This window comes from Hibiscus syriacus, unplaced genomic scaffold (genome assembly GCF_006381635.1).
Source record: "Hibiscus syriacus cultivar Baekdansim isolate YM2019G1 unplaced genomic scaffold, ASM638163v2 tig00001478_pilon, whole genome shotgun sequence".
NCBI lineage: Eukaryota > Viridiplantae > Streptophyta > Magnoliopsida > Malvales > Malvaceae > Hibiscus > Hibiscus syriacus.
The window spans coordinates 4885930-4897718 of record NW_024061874.1 but is presented as its reverse complement, the minus strand read 5'-3'; the positions used below and the strand labels follow the sequence as shown (position 1 = coordinate 4897718).

At 36.1% G+C, this 11789-nt stretch overlaps 1 pseudogene; it reads right to left on the bottom strand.

Annotated features, from left to right (window-relative positions):
• Positions 1-4657: 4657 nt before the first annotated feature.
• Positions 4658-5542, bottom strand: LOC120127676 (annotated as a pseudogene).
• Between the last annotated feature and the right edge of the window lie 6247 nt (positions 5543-11789).

The window sequence follows — 11789 nt, the reverse complement described above, 5'->3', positions numbered from 1 at the left end:
GTCAGATATGCTGCAGCTCCACTTGAAGATGATGATATTGGAACCATTGTTGGATTACATGAGTCAACCAATATAGCAGTTATTGAGTTATTTGTTGATGTGCGTAACATATGTGATGTTCATGGGTCATCAAGAGGTGTGGCTCAAAATCCATATGAAATGGCTTTCGATAGTGAGTTTGAGGAGCCGACATACAAGTTCCCAAACAGTTTTATGACACTATTGGAAAGTGGAAATGAAGTCGGAGGGACATCTGCAGCAGCAGAGTATGAGACGAGAAACATATCAGAATTGGCTGTTGATATTGATGCTGAAAATTGATGGGGAGAAATTCATGATGATTCAAGCGAAGATGAAGAAACCGAAGAACCCGTTTTGGGCGACGATGAAAATATTTTTGGTGGAGGTGCAATTGATGAAGTTCTGACACCGTATGAAGTTACTCCTCACATGTACGAGATATACTATGATGCGATGAGGGCACCTGAATTCCCATACATGCCACATTTACCTCCATACCAAATGGCTGAATTATTCGATAATTCTGGTGAATTTTCAGTTGGGGTGCAATTCAAAGGAAAAAATGAAGCTACGCTGGTGATTAAAGAGTATTGCATCAAATGCCATGTTGATGTCCATGTTGCAGAGTCCAACCAGAAAACCCTATACGCGAAGTGTGTAAAATATGGCCCAGAGTGCAAGATCAGAGTGTCGAAAAATCAAAGGCACGATGCTTGGGTCATCACGAGGTACAATGGTCCGCACACATGTTTGCGAAACTCCATCGAACAAGACCACCGACTATTGGACTCCGATGTAATATACGACTACGTGAAGGCGATGGTTGAAAATGATCCAAGGATATATGTTCAGTGTTAGTTGCATCTACTCAAAGCCAATTTGGATATCAAGTAAAATATGGCAAGGTGTGGAATGCGAATATGAAGGCAATGAAGCTGACGTATGGAGATTGGGATACATCATAAAATGAGCTACCACATTTGCTACAAGCAATGAAGCGATTTATCCCAGGAACCATAGTGAAGTCTCAAACCATGCCCGCATATGACAAAGAAGGTCAACTTCTGCCAGGGAAGAAAATATTTCATAGACTATTTTGGGCATTCAAGGCATGTATTGAAGGATTTCCATTTTGAAAACGTATGATCCAAGTAGATGGTACGTGGTTGTATGGTTAATATAGGCATGAACTTTTGATGGCAGTTGCGCAAGATGGTGAGCGAAATATCTTCCCAATTGCATTCGTCATTGTTGAGGGAGAGACAACAGAGGCTTGGGATTTCTTTCTGACCAATCTACGTCAATATGTCGTTCGTGAAGATGGAGTTTGCTTGATATCCGATAGAGGAACGGGTATTTTGGTGGTAATTGAACGACCAGGAAGCCGTTGGATACCTTCGTATGCATATCCGACATTTTGTATCCGTCATATTGGCAATAATAGTATCAACGAATTTCATAACACACACATTCGTAGCGAGATAGTCAGTATGGGTAAATTTTAATTTCAATATTTGTGCATTTTATGTGGTTTTTTTAATTGCGGTTTAACACAATATATTATGAAACAGAATACGAACTACGCCGACCAAATTTTGACAAGAGATTGGAGAATTTGAAGGTATTTTTCGATGATCAGCGTGTTTGGAAGTGGGCTTCAAAAATACCGCAGGAAAAATAGTCGCAGACATACGATGAAGGTCGGCGATACGGACATATGACCACAAACCTTGTTGAGGCCATTAATTTAGTACTAAAAGGTACACACCATCTCCCAATAGCGAGTGTGGTGAAAGAGACGTACTTTAGATTGGCTAAGGTTTGGTCAGATAAAGGTAAGAAAATTGAGAGTCTCATAAATAGAGGTAAAACTTGGGCTCCTACAGTGGTGGAATCAATGGAAGCAAATGAGCGATTGGCAACATCAATGGTTGTTCATAATTTCGACCGAGTTGGTCATACTTTTTTCTTGTCATGCATACGCCATAACATCGAAGGAGAAGACCAAACATTTAGAGTTGATTTACGACACAAATGGTGTGATTGTGGTCGTTTTCAGGCATGAAAATATCCATGTGCTCATGTAGTCGCTGCATATATGTATGCTGGTGTAAGCACATACACTTATGTTGATGAATGCTTTCACCTACGTAGGATATTAAATATCTACAACTATGAGTTCAGACAGATCTCTAATGAATCATATTGGCCCAAAAAGGATCATGACGAATGTCTGCCAAATCCAATGCTTCGCAGAAGTCCAAAGTGTCGACTTGAGTCCACTCGTATTCATACCAGTATGGATTTCCATGCTAGAGAGAGGTCAAGCAAAGAGATGCGGATTATGTAGGGGTGAAGGCTATTCAAAAAACAATTGTCCTAATTTACCAATATATAGGCCTCATCAATATATATGATCATGTTGCATATATAATTTCGTGCAATATATATGCTCGTGTTGCATATATAATTTCGTGTTCCGTACTATTTGGTTGAAGCTGAAATTCATTCTTCAACCATGACAACTTCACACGCCACCCTTTACACTCTGGTGGTACGGGCATTTTCCCAAGAAACAAACTGCAAAGTTGTCCCACATTATTAAACTCATGTGACATTACCACCGACATCCATTTGTTTGGACCCCGAGTTGCATTGCCACATCATCCAGAGTTATCGTACATTCGCCACACGGCAAATGAAACATGTGCGTTTCTAGTCTCCGAAGTTATCAACGCACTGATCAAACCCGGGACCAACTTGTAATCTCACACAAATGTTACATACCAAAATCCAGCCTCTTGCAAGTTTTCTTCTATCAATCGGTGTGGCTTGAGCACTTTATGTAGCCGATGACGAAGTACTCGCTGCTCGTCCTCCTGCAATTAAATATTTCAAAAAAAATTATCACAATCATAAAATAATATTCAAATATTTATTAATTATAATTCATTAAAAAATATTTTATTCACCATTATTCCCAAATGACTTGAAATATGTTCATTGTCAAGTCTCAGCACTGAAATTTGATTAACCATTGGAATGAATCTGTAAAAAAATATTAAACAACAATATTTAAAAAATCATTTAATATAATCTAATATAAACTAACTAACTACCTACCTAACTAACTAATTTAACTAACTACAAACTAATTAAATATTAGACTAACTAACACACTAATTAATTATTTTTTAATATATAACTATCAAATAAACTAATTAAATAATTTTATATTTATGTATGATATAACTTAAACTAACAAACTAATTAACTAAAATTTTGTTTTACCTTAAACTAACTAACTAATTAACTAAAATTTTGTTTTACCTTAAACTAACTAACTAATTAACTAAAATTTTGTTTTACCTAAACCAAAAACTAACAAACTAATAATTTAAAATAATAAACTAATTTAAATAATTAAAAAACTTACCTCGATGTTGTGCTCTCCCTTTCTTCTTCTTCCTCTTTTCTCTTGCTCTCTTCTCCCTTTCTTTCTTTTATGTTTCACTCATTAACCCATCCAATATATAATACAACCACCAATCCCGTCGGCTTCAATTATATCACCCTTAAATTATCATTCACGTGAGCTGAAAGACTGCAATAATGCAGTAATAAGGAATGTAATAATGCAGCAATAAGGGCTGCAATAATGCAGCAATAAGTGCTGCAATAATGCAACTGAATTCACGCTGCATGGGAGCAGAGGCGCAACTAGAGCAGAGCACGTGAAAGCTTGGCGACCTATCCCATGCGAAGTGCGCCCATGCAAAGCATGCATGTCGCTCGGATGCCCTGGCTACCTACCATGTCGCTGGGATGCCCTGGCGACTACCATGTCGCTCAGATGCATTGGCGACCTACCCATTCACGTGCATGGCTCATGCAAAACACCATACAGGTCGCTTGGATGCCATGGCGACCTCCAAGCTCGCCCGGATGCCATGGCGACCTATAGCTACGCTGTAGAATTCACCTTATCTCAACAAATAATATGGCGAGAGCATTATCTCGTGAAATAAAAAGTTTGAGAATATTATCTCGTAAAATTTGCCGATTTACGCGTGTCAATACTAGCTCGCAGACGAATGGACCCTCGATATCCCAATAACACCACGCTAGAATCATATTCCACAAACGCTCTAAGAAAATTTCCAAATTGTCTAGCCACTTGCTCCGATATTAATCCCACTGGCATATCATTGACAAACACCCAAAAATCTACCATGTCCAGCGCTACTGCCATAGGATCTTCTTCTGCTTTCAATCGATGCAAAATCGACAAATGGGAATTAAAGTACCACGACCCCTCAAACACCAATCTGTTATTTACGTGTATTTAAATGTTAATGTAATAATAACGTAACATATATCATATCTATTTTAGTATTGATATAGTACTAATTTATTAAACAATATATTAATACTTAAATACACAATAATATTAAATGTAAATATACCATATCAACGATAAACATCAATTAATAATTTTTATTTTGAAAAATAAGATATACTCAGACAAAAAAAAAAGAATGATATAATTGTTTAATCTCTCTTATTCCATTCAAAAAATAAAGAAAAAGAAAATGCTGAAATGTTCTAAGAAGCTTTCTGTTAGTTTGAGAATTTACTAGTTCTTAAGGAGAGTTATAATTGTTGGGAGGAGTGGTAGGAGGATGACAATGATGAGGGCGATAGCAGCAATGATTGCCATACACATCCATTTCCTCTAGCTCTTCTGCTCTTCCCTAGCTTCCGCCAGCTGTTCGGTCCCTCGTCTCACGAAGGAACTGGCTTTCGCCACGTTGCTTTCGATGTCATTTGAGTTGCTGGTCCTAAGCTTCCACCAGCGCCGCCATGTCCAGAAATATCTGATGGAGCTCCATCAAGTTCTTCTCTATCTCCTTCACATCATCGTACCTTTCTTGAATATCCGAAATGGTGTCCATAATCTGACCCCTCCGTTGTTCTTGGATTGCCTTTCGCCGCTCGATATCAAATTCTCGATCGTTTCCTCGTCGGGTTTCTCGCCGGTGATGGTGAAGTACCGACGTTCCACCGTTTCTTTATACTCTGCCTGCATCCTCGCCCTTAGTTCTTGAAAACCATCCATCATATCCTTGAGTTTCTTCCCCAACCCACTAACAACCGAGGTCCGGGTTCTATCCGTAGACGAACCGGGAACGTTCCGACTAGCCGCGTTCGACCGTTCCAACCCTTCCAGCCTCCCCTTGATGAGATTGACTCGTTTAAACACCTCTTCGACATAGTCGTCCATTCGGGAATGGAGCTGTTTCATGGTGTTGGCGGCGTGGGCAGTTTTGCATTCCTCGTTGGCTTCCTGCAATGCCTTGTACAACTGTTCGACGCCTTTCATGTCTTCCTTAACGTTCTCGACTTGTTCGAAGAAATTATCGCGGTCTGCGCTCTCCGTTCCGGCTTCCATTTCGTCCAGGTAAGCCTGTTCCTTCGGGTCCGTATATTTCTTGAACGAACTCGAGATTAAGTCATTCATCTTGTCACTCTCTTTTCTCTTGAATTTCCTTTGTTCGTGTTAGTATGGCTGAAACTTACTCAAAAATCGTTCAACTGATCTAAATATTGTAAATTCGTATTTGAAATGGGTTTGTCTTTCTTCTCTCTCTTTTCCTCTTCATTAACTGCTGCAAATTGGCAATGGAGGAGGAAGAGAGAGGGGCAGATCCATGTGGTGACAGAAAGTTGTCACCAGAGTATCAAGGGACCAAATCACTGATTTTCCCCTAATTTTCTAGTAAGGAAAATAAAGGTAATTAGAACAAGTTAATCTAAAAATAAGGCCATTTACTTAAGATTAATCGATGGCAATCCTCTCTTGATTTTTTTTTCATTCGATACCAAGATAGCCTGCTTGACCTTGTTAAAGGATAACATTTTTTACTCCTTTAATCCATTCACTCACGATCCTTAAATACCTTAATTACGCATGTTAAAATTATCAATGATTCTTTTACCAAATAAACTATGGCTAAAGTACAACATAAGTATTTGAAGTATACCCAAATAATTGTTCTCGATACGAAATTTTCAATAATTATAGAATGATCATTAAATTTTTCGAACAGTATAAAATCATCAATGTGATGTTCGAATGAGTATAAAAATTCAACAAAATTTCAAGATTATTTAGTAATAATTCGATAAAATTTAACGACTTATATAATATTTCGATAAATTTAATAGTCACTTTAAGAGTTCAATGTCTAATACGATCATTTAAGCATAATTCAATGAATTTCTCTCGTATTCTTCTCGAATGAGTAGCAGGTGAAAATTCGTATTCTTCTCGAATGAGTAGCAGGTGAAGCTCCTAAAATGTTGCTACTTTAGCTTCGACGTCCTCCCCCCGCCAGCAGCATTTACGTTGTCCAACTCCACGTATATTACCATCGTTTATGTACAGCCATAAAAGGCAATGCCGATAAAGATGAATGTTTTAATCAAAACTGTGGTGCAGTGCCTTTAACATAGTAGCGATTACTCGATAATTCGGTTAATTGGATTAGAGCATCGATCTAACCGGTGGCTGAAGTCGATGCAGATGTTTCAATAGAGAAAACTGCTGGAGGGTCCGTGTTGATATATCGATGGTTTGCTTCGATATCAACATTAATTGTTGCTGGTTTTTTCTCCGATAGAGCTTAAAAGGCTTTGCCGACTAAGGTATTTGTGAGTGGTATTTTGAAGCAATCTAACCATGCATTCCCTTTAACATAGTAGCGATTACTCGATAATTCGGTTAATTGGATTAGAGCATCGATCTAACCGGTGGCTGAAGTCGATGCAGATGTTTCAATAGAGAAACTGCTGGAGGGTCCGTGTTGATATCGATGGTTTGCTTCGATATCAACATTAATTGTTGCTGGTTTTTTCTCCGATAGAGCTTAAAAGGCTTTGCCGACTAAGGTATTTGTGAGTGGTATTTTGAAGCAATCTAACCATGCATTCCCTTTAACATAGTAGCGATTACTCGATAATTCGGTTAATTGGATTAGAGCATCGATCTAACCGGTGGCTGAAGTCGATGCAGATGTTTCAATAGAGAAAACTGCTGGAGGGTCCGTGTTGATATATCGATGGTTGCTTCGATATCAACATTAATTGTTGCTGGTTTTTCTCCGATAGAGCTTAAAAGGCTTTGCCGACTAAGGTATTGTGAGTGGTATTTTGAAGCAATCTAACATGCATTCCCTTTAATAGTAGCGATACTCGATAATTCAGTTAATTGGATTAGAGCATCGATCTAACCGGTGGCTGATGTCGATGCAGATGTTTCAATAGAGAAAACTGCTGGAGGGTCCGTGTTGATATATCGATGGTTTGCTTCGATATCAACATTAATTGTTGCTGGTTTTTTCTCCGATAGAGCTTAAAAGGCTTTGCCGACTAAGGTATTTGTGAGTGGTATTTTGAAGCAATCTAACCATGCATTCCCTTTAACATAGTAGCGATTACTCGATAATTCAGTTAATTGGATTAGAGCATCGATCTAACCGGTGGCTGATGTCGATGCAGATGTTTCAATAGAGAAAACTGCTGGAGGGTCCGTGTTGATATATCGATGGTTTGCTTCGATATCAACATTAATTGTTGCTGGTTTTTTCTCCGATAGAGCTTAAAAGGCTTTGCCGACTAAGGTATTTGTGAGTGGTATTTTGAAGCAATCTAACCATGCATTCCCTTTAACATAGTAGCGATTACTCGATTCAGTTAATTGGATTAGAGCATCGATCTAACCGGTGGCTGATGTCGATGCAGATGTTTCAATAGAGAAAACTGCTGGAGGGTCCGTGTTGATATATCGATGGTTTGCTCCGATATCAACATTAATTGTTGCTGGTTTTTCTCCGATAGAGCTTAAAAGGCTTTGCCGACTAAGGTATTTGTGAGTGGTATCTTGAAGCAATCTAACCATGCATTATCAGTTTTTAAAAAGCATGCAAGTCCCAAAATATGATGCATGATCATTCTAATATCCACACACTGACAGAGAAAATGCACGAGGGTGCTAAACACAGAATTGTTGTGAAAACCAAAATGAATAGGGCAACAGGCAAAACAAGAAGTATTCAGTCGATTCAATTCGAACTCGTAAGTCTTGAAGAACCGAAACCGCATCATCTGAAACTTTGAAGATCAAAACTAGATCCTATATAAGTGCAAAGTGAGTAGCCAAACCTTGGTCCACAGTTATTTGTACTTGGTTGTAGGCCAAAGGGGCTTTCCATCACCCTTGTATGTTAAATTTTCCCATTTCCCAGAGATGGCATTGAGCCAAATCCAACAGGTTATAAAAAAAAATTAAAAAATTGGTCTAAAAAGGAACATTCGATCAATTACCAGGAAAACTTGTGCGGAGTCTATGCCAGTTGAAACGATGGGAGACAGGCGGGAATACTTACCACTATACAACAACGACCTATCTGGCATCAAAAGTTCAAGTTTTTTAATTTTTCTAATATTTGAGTGTAAATCGATTATAAATTTAAATATAAATAACTTCTCCAACGCACTTAACAAATCTTCAATAATGATTGATCAATTCAACTGTGATAAAAGTCACAGCAAGAATCAATACTCAATTATAGAAGGTAAAAAAAATTGATTTTTTATAAATCTTACGTGAATACAATATAATATTTGTTTAAATATTTTTTAATAATTCTACAATAAATCTCATATTTTTAAAATACATTACGCTCAAATTTAAAACCCAATGAGATAATAACAATTTTCTTAAGAACTATTTGATTTGAATAAATATTTGGATTATTCATTTATCACAAGTTTAAAATTTATACCATAACATTTTAACCTTTTTTATTATATGGTTCATTTTTTAATCTAAATCTATATCAATGTAAATAAAATATTATGATTTTGATTGTAATATAAATTTAGATTTATAGAGTTTTTATTTTTTAAAAAGTATTGATTTATTATTTTTGTTTAACTTTAAAAAAATGATTTTAGACAAAATTTGTAAAGTTTGTATCATTGTACAATGAAATGGACATTAAATTTGTGTTCACGAGATAAAAAGTAAGTGATATGAAAAATTTAAATATTAATTATTTTTATTAACATGTCACGATCAATACATAGTAAGACCCCATTTGGCGTGGTCTTTTTAAACATAATTTTAACTCAAAAACTCGTTTTGATCGTAAAATCAATGGCAAACAGATAAAAAATTAAAAAAAATTACGGTGGAAACGATGGTTTCAAACCAACTGCAAAGGTTATGATTTGTAGTTTTTTTATTTTCAACTTTGCGTTTATGAACAAATTATAATTTTACCCTTATTAATGTATGAGCTCCACTTAATTATGTATTTACATTATATTTTAATATTAACATCCTTAAAAACAATTTATTACTTAATATTTTATTTTAATTATTTAAAAATAATAAAATTCATGCTTTATATATTAAAATATTAATAGTGATTTATTATAAAAATATATTTTTATTTAATAAATGAGTTATCTTAAAATATTTTTTATATATTTTTAATATAGTTTAAGTGATATATTTTTATATATTATTTTATTAGTAATTGTAAATATAATTTAAATTTATATTCAATTTATAATATAATGTTTATAATGAACATTTTATCTTTTCAAACATATTTTTAACAACAATTATAAACATTTAAATTTTAAACTACACTTTTACATAACATTTTCAAAAGTTATATTATATCGCGCTTTTCAAAAGCTTTGTCAAATTGGTCGATAATATAGATAATCAAAAAGTTATATCTCAAAAAATATGACCAAAATGATATTTTTGAACATTTATTGACCGATGATAAATACTTATGAAATAAAAGTGAGAATTTTGGTACTTTACCCTAATATTTCAACGCATTTCACTTTGTGGGCGAAACTTCCAACCCAAGCTGTTTAACAGTCTCAATCTCGGCGTTTTTCTTGAAAAATCACCTTTTACATTTAATATTTTCGATCAGGCATCGTTCATACTATATTTTCCGATCTAACACCCTTTGCAGAAAGGTACGCCCCCTGAAACACGCTGTACGCTGATTTGACGTCACGTGGGGTAAGACGCGCCTTATGCTGACATGGGATACACGTGTGTAAAGCACGGCTCCTGAGGAGCGCCTTAGGCCACTTAGGAGTATAGCGCGGGGCAGAGGTCGTGCATTACCTTTAATTCTGACACAATTATATTAGACGCGGACCAGGGGCCACGTCTTAGCTTTATCTGATATAATTATGTAAGGCGCGGTGCAGGTACCGCATCTTGTAGCTTTTTCCGGCTATAAATATCCTTTCCCCCCGGTAACTCCTCACATCTCCTCTCAACAGAAAAAAATTAATACAACAATCCGACAATCTTCTCATATTTGATTCAGAAGTTCGTGCGATTTTTCGTTATAAGGTAATTTTGTGATAATTTTTTTATTATACTTATTGTTTATTATGATTATTTGAAAAAAATATTATACTAATTGTTGTCAATTAATTTCTGTGTTTGTAAAATTAGAAAGTGAGAGAATACGTCGAAATAGTTTTGCGGTACAGATAATAATATAAAATTATATTATTTAAATTATTTACGTTTATGTGTAAAAATTTTATTGTGTTATATTTTTCGTTCATATATTATTTATTTAATCAGGTTTGTTTCAGTTATTTTTTTGCAGATATAATATTGTTGCACTTTTAAACTCAAAGAATGGCGCGACCTTCAGCTATTGTTTATTATGATGGTGAAATTCGAGAAGATGAAACCGGCGTTGTTTTCGTATGAAATGGGCGTGTTAAAATATCATTCAAGAGAAACATAACTCTTGAGGAGCTGATAACGAAGATTTCGAGGAAGATTCATGTTGGAAGTAGTAGAAGAATGTCGTCGTTGCAGTACAGATTTCCAACATCATTGTTACCATTAACTTATACAGTGTTCGAACTTTTGAACAATGATGATGTGGAAATGATGGTTGAAGCTCAAAGTAATTATTCAGATGTTGATATTGAGATGTATGCAAATTTTGTTCAAGTGCGTGTTGTTCGGGGTCAATCATTAAGCTCCCACTATGGGCTGGCTGAACAAGTTGACAGCCCGACGAAAATAATGTGTAATGATTTTAATGCCATAATGGGGAGACATTCATCCACAACTCCTTACGATATGTACCGAGGTGGGTCGACGAATAATCCGTATGGCAACATCGCGTCCAGTTCAAGGGGAAGACATTCATCTGCAAATTCCTTTGGCCTTAATATGGAGATGCCATCGACGCAACAATCTGTGTAATTTCTATTTGACATGATGGCTTCAAGCTCCAGGGGGAGGTATTCGACTGCGAGCTTTTTCGATCTCAATGTCGATATGTCTTCCAGTTCAAGGGGAAGGCATGCAAGTAGTAGGTTATTCAACCTAAATGTAGAGAGCATGGAGGAACCATCATCTTCACCAAAAGAACCGCTTCGTGAGCCTGGTGCGGATGGTGCTGAGACTGGACTATTCATTCACCCAGAATCACTGTAATTCAACTCTGATGATGGTGATGATGTAGATGAAGTTCCAAGAAATATGGCACAAACTGGCCCTCTAGAACACATGTATGAAGCTGATTATGGTGCAATGTACGGGCCAGAATTTGCGGATATGCCTCATCTCAATGACTATGGATATTACTCATCAATAAATAATGGTGAGTTATCTTTAGGCATGGAGTTTTCAAGCA